This window comes from Chionomys nivalis, unplaced genomic scaffold (genome assembly GCF_950005125.1).
Source record: "Chionomys nivalis unplaced genomic scaffold, mChiNiv1.1 scaffold_29, whole genome shotgun sequence".
Lineage (NCBI taxonomy): Eukaryota > Metazoa > Chordata > Mammalia > Rodentia > Cricetidae > Chionomys > Chionomys nivalis.
Genome location: NW_026646888.1, coordinates 5,840,705 through 5,846,030, shown reverse-complemented (window position 1 = coordinate 5,846,030; position 5,326 = coordinate 5,840,705).

The following is a 5,326-nucleotide window of genomic DNA, read 5'->3' as shown; positions in this document are numbered from 1 at the left end:
AATTACAGTTGTGCACCACCACATTCGGTATCCCACTTGCTGCTTTGGACATCTGGCCATGTTGTGTAAATAAATTTATACAGGAATTAATTTTTTGCTACTTACAGAAATGTTTTCAAGGTTTATCCATATGGCTATGTATCTGAATTTATTTCTTTTTATTGCTGAATAAACTCCATTGTATGAATGTACTTGTATCACATTTTTTTGTTCATGAAGGTGATGCATATTTTGATAATTTCCATTTTGGGATTGTTGAGAACAATGTACTATGTCCGGTTTTTGTGTGTGTGTGTGTGTGTTGACTCATGTTTTCCTTTCTGGTGATTGGAGCAAGCAGTTGTGATCATTGTGCAGCTTCCCTAAGGCAGTCCCAGAATGTTCCAAATTTCCAGTGGTGTAAGGGTGATTTGGTTGTCTGCTTGACTGACATCCCCTTTGCTGAAGGCACTTAGAGCAAGGGAGTGTATAGCAGCTGCCAATTAGAAAATCAGATTACTCCATTCTCCAAGATTTTTACTTATTAAAAAATAGACATCAGAAGGTTTCATTTTTATATTTACTTTTTTTAATTAAGATTTTTTAAAACATACAGTCTCCTCCTTTTACATAACTATCCCCATTCCCAACCCTTCCTCTCCTCCTGCTTCCCTCATCTTCCCCACCCCACTCCCCCATCCACTCTTCATAAAGGGTAAGGCTTCCTATGGGGAGTCAACAACGTCTGACACTTCACCTTGAGGCAGGTCCCTCCCCTGAGCAACGTTATCCCTCCAAAAAGAATGTGCTCCTAGATGCCAGTTCAAGTGCTAAGGATAAAACCTGATCCTATAGCCTGTGGCCCCACAGACTGCCCAAGCCTTACACTGTCCCCCATATTCAGTGGGCCTAATTTGGTCTTCTGCAGGTTCCCCCACTGTCAGTCCAGAGTCAGTGAGCTCTCACTAGCTCAGGTCAGCTGTTTCTGTGGGGTACCGGGCGCGACATTAACCCCAACCAACCAGCTCCCTCATGCTACACCCGGGTTTAATTCCCAGCACCCACATTGCAGCTCGCAGCTGTCTGTAACTCCAGTTCAAGAGAATCTGACATCGTTATACCAATGCACATGAAACAAAGTTAAATAAAGTTAAAAAAAAAGATAAGTAATGTAGAAACTATTCTGGCTGGAACATTTATTTCTGACCAAGGAAATAATTTAATTGAAATGTCTGTAACTTATCCTGCTCCAGATGAAGTTTTTTTAAGTGTTTAGATAATTCTCAATAAGTGAGTAATAAATTTAAGCATGTAATAGATATTTGTACAACTAATTTAGGACTTTAAAATATAAGCTACATATTGAAACATCTAAGCAGTCTAGAACACAGTTGTTAGCGTCAGTGTTATTTGTTTTGTGTTTTGAGACAGGGTTTTGCTATGTAGTCCTTTCTGGCTACGAACTCAAAGGATCTGCCTGTCTCTGCCTCTAGACTATTGAAGGGATGGGATCAGACACCCAGCTTTAGTGGTTTTTGTAATGGTGCATATAGAGTTAGGACTCTGTAAAGTGCTACATAAGGTTAAGTCTTGAAGAGTTAACATGCATCTTGCGTTGTACTACATTTGGTTCTTCATTTAGTTATGTGCTTTGAGAATAGATTGGTGATTAGCAAAAGCTAAACCAGTAATAATAGCCACAAATAGTTCTAAGTATTTGGGTATTTATGTATTTAGCTTATTTATTTATTTATTTATTTTTTTATTTTGATAGTCTTACATAGTCTTCTGTAGTCTAAGCTGGCCTGGAACTCATGAAGTTTAGGATGAATCATTCCTGCTGCCAATTCTACTTTAATGCTGTCGTTATGGGTGCACATCACCGAACCTGGGACATTTGAATATTTTCATTCTTTTGGAGTTTAACAATCTACGTAATTGTTACATTGTATGTTAGATAAGTAATGATGTTCATTTGTCAAAATGATGTTTAATTAAAGTATTGCTTTATATAAAATTTTAAAAAGTTACGTTTTTGTGTGTATGTGTGTGCATATGTTTGTGTGCTTTGATTTGTGTGTAGAATCAGAGTGCAAGTTTGCAGATTTTGTACTCTCGTTCCACCTTTATGTGGATTCTGGTGATTGAATGTATTTCATTAGGCATGTGCAGAAAGTACTTTTACTTGCTAAGTCATTTTGCTGCCCTCACTTTACATAGTTTTAATTTTGTTGTTGTTGTTAAAATTGCAGAAGAATAGACTTTATAGACCTGGTTTTGAAGGAGGTTTTATTGGCCTGATATGATCTCAAGCATGTTTGTTGTTCTGGTATTACAGAGTAGAATACCAGTTTCTTCATACATATTCCCTGTCTAGTTTCATTCTTTTTATTGGCTGCATCTGTATTATTCTTTTGTGTTTTTTGATGCAGGGTTTCTCTGTGTAGTCCTGGCTGTCCTGGAACTTTGTCTGTAGACCAGGCTGTCCTGGAATGGAGAGATCCACCTCCCTCTGACTCCCAAGTGCTGGAATTAGAGGCTTGTCTCACCACTACAGGCAGCATCTGTACTTTTAAAACTTTTATTTTTCTTCTCTTTTGAAAGTTGTGTCTTTACTTGTTTCTTTACATTTGTGCTTGCCATTTTTAAAAATTCTTCCTCCTATTTCCTGTAATTTAGAACTTTGAAACACACATTGTTTGGTGAAATAGTCAAGTAAGTGAGCAAGCATCATTGCTGTGAAAACAATGTCTTTCCTGGGGAAGCTCTGATGTGAGTAAACAGTAAACTTCAAAAGGTTCTGTATGGAATGTGATCTTGTCAAGCAATATGGATGTATAAAAAACAGACTCTGGACCTGATTGGTTTTCATATGGACTTTGATTTAAGGAGTGGCTTTTATGGAGCACATTTGGTAATAATAGAACCGGCCAAATGTTTGGGTTTGTGTGAGGTGAAGGACTTTATGACATTGGTAAAGAAGGGTGGTCAGTGGAGACCATGAGCCTTGGAGAAACAAAGAAGAAGGTGGGGTGAGAATAGCTCTTGAAGTCCAAAGGAAATATAATTGAAAGCATTCAGATAGTCATGTTGGTGCAAGCCTGTCATCCCAGAACTTGGGAAGTGGAGGCAGGAGAAACTCAAATTTGTATGCAGTCTGCTCTGTGTATCAAGTTCTAAGGTAGTCTGGGGTACACAATGAGAACCGCTGGCAAGAAAACATTTAAAATAGATGTGGATCTGAGTGAATGTATCTTTTAGGTTTTGAATCATTTTTAGATGACTATAAATTTGCATGTAGTTGAACAAAATAATACAGGGATTCCTCTGTACTCTTTACTCAGTTTTCCCCATTGATAACATCTTATAAATACTACGATGTCAGGTCCACAGTATTGATATTGTACCTTGATAATTAAATTGACATACTTCATCATCACAAGGAATGCTCAGGGTACCTTTCTTATAGCTTGGCTCATTTCCCTCTGCCTGTATTTTCTCTTCCAACCTGACAACCAGTCATGTGTTTTGTATCAGGTTTTCAAAGAACCATATCTTATATACCCTACCTAACATTCTAGGATTTACTTTTTCCACTTAGCGCTGAGGTTTATCCTTTTGTTATAATGTAGCAACAGTGTACTTTTTTTTAATTGCCGAGTAGTTTGCCACAGTATAACTGTACCACCTTTTATCATTTACTCTGAAGACATCTTGGTTGTCTCTGGGTCTTGGCTATTATAAATAAAGCTCTTATATAAACATATACATATAGACTTGTCTTTGAACATATGCTTTTCTTTTCTTTTTTTTAAATTTTGTTTTGTTTTGTTCTTTTCGAGACATGGTTTCTCTGTAGCTTTTGGAAACTGTCCTGGAACTACCTCTTGTAGACCAAGCTGGCCTCTTACTCACAGAGATCTGCCTGCCTCTGCCTCATGAGTGGTGGGACTAAAGCTGTGTGCCACCACCGCCTGGTTGAATATTGCTTTTGATTCTTTTAGCTTATCCATGAGTAGAATTGCTAGTGTTATAGTAACTAACTTGATTGTCAAAATGTTCTAATTCCTTCATGTCATTACTAGCATTTGGTGTTGCCATCTTTACAAGTTTGGTTAGTCTCTTATATATGTAACAGTTTTAACTGTAGGTGTTTTGTGTTTTGTTTTTTTTCAACTGGTTCTTAGGTAACTGAGGCTGCTCTTGACATTCTGGTGTTCTCCTGCCTCTATTTGAGCTACTGCATCAGGCTTCATTGTAGTTTTCATTTTAATTCTTGTTGTTAATGATGTTTAACATTTTACATGTGCTCATTTGTTTTATATATCACTCAGGGCTTCTTGCACTCAGGTACTTCACCACTGACCTCTACCTACTGCTTTTTTTTCTTTCTTTTTTTTTGGCATGAGCTTAATTGTTTTTTCCTGAAAGGTCGAGGTATTTTTTTTAAGAAAATGGTTTAATATAAATAAACACACGCATATGTGTGTATGTGTGTGTGTGTTAAGGAAAGGGGCAGTTGTACACACAGTAGTAAGGGTGGGTATAGACTTCTCAAGATAGAGTTGCCAGCAAGACACTGTTCTTTGCAATAATGTATCAGGATTAGCTTTTCAACTAGAAAACACCATTGTTTTTATTCTTTTTTAATTAATATTTCCACCTGCTCCCCGTTTCCCATTTCACTCCCCTCCTCCCAAATATTGCTCCCTCCCGCCACCCCCTTCCCTCTATCCCCACTCCTCTTCTCTGTCCCCCCACCATTTCCCCTCCCTTTCGATACTGAAGAGCAGTCCAAATTCTCTGCCCTGCAGAAGACGAAGGTCTTCTATATACGTCCAGGAAGGTGAGCATCTAAAAAAGCTAAGCTCCCACAAAGCAGGTTCATGTATTAGGATCGAAACCTAGTGCATTGTCCTTGGCTTCTCATCAGCCTTGATTGTCCACCATGCTCAGAGAGTCCAGTTTCAACCCATGCTTATTCAGTCCCAGATGAGCTGGGCTTGGTAGGCTCCCAATAAATCATATCCACTGTCACAGTGGGTGGGTGCATCCCTCGTGGTCCTGATTTCCTTGCTCATGTTCTCCCTCCTTCTGCTCCTCATTTGGACCTCAAGAGCTCAGACCATTGCTCCAAAATGAGTCTCTGTCTCTACCTCGAACCATTGCCAGATGAATGTTCTAAGGTGATTTGTAAGACATTCATCAGTATAGGATAGGGGCATTTCAGGTTCCCTCTCCTCAGTTGCCCAAGGTACCAGCTGGGGACATCTCCCTGGACACCTGTGAACCCCTCTAGAGTCAAGTCTCTTGCCAACCCTAAGATGGCTCCCTTAGTTAGGATATA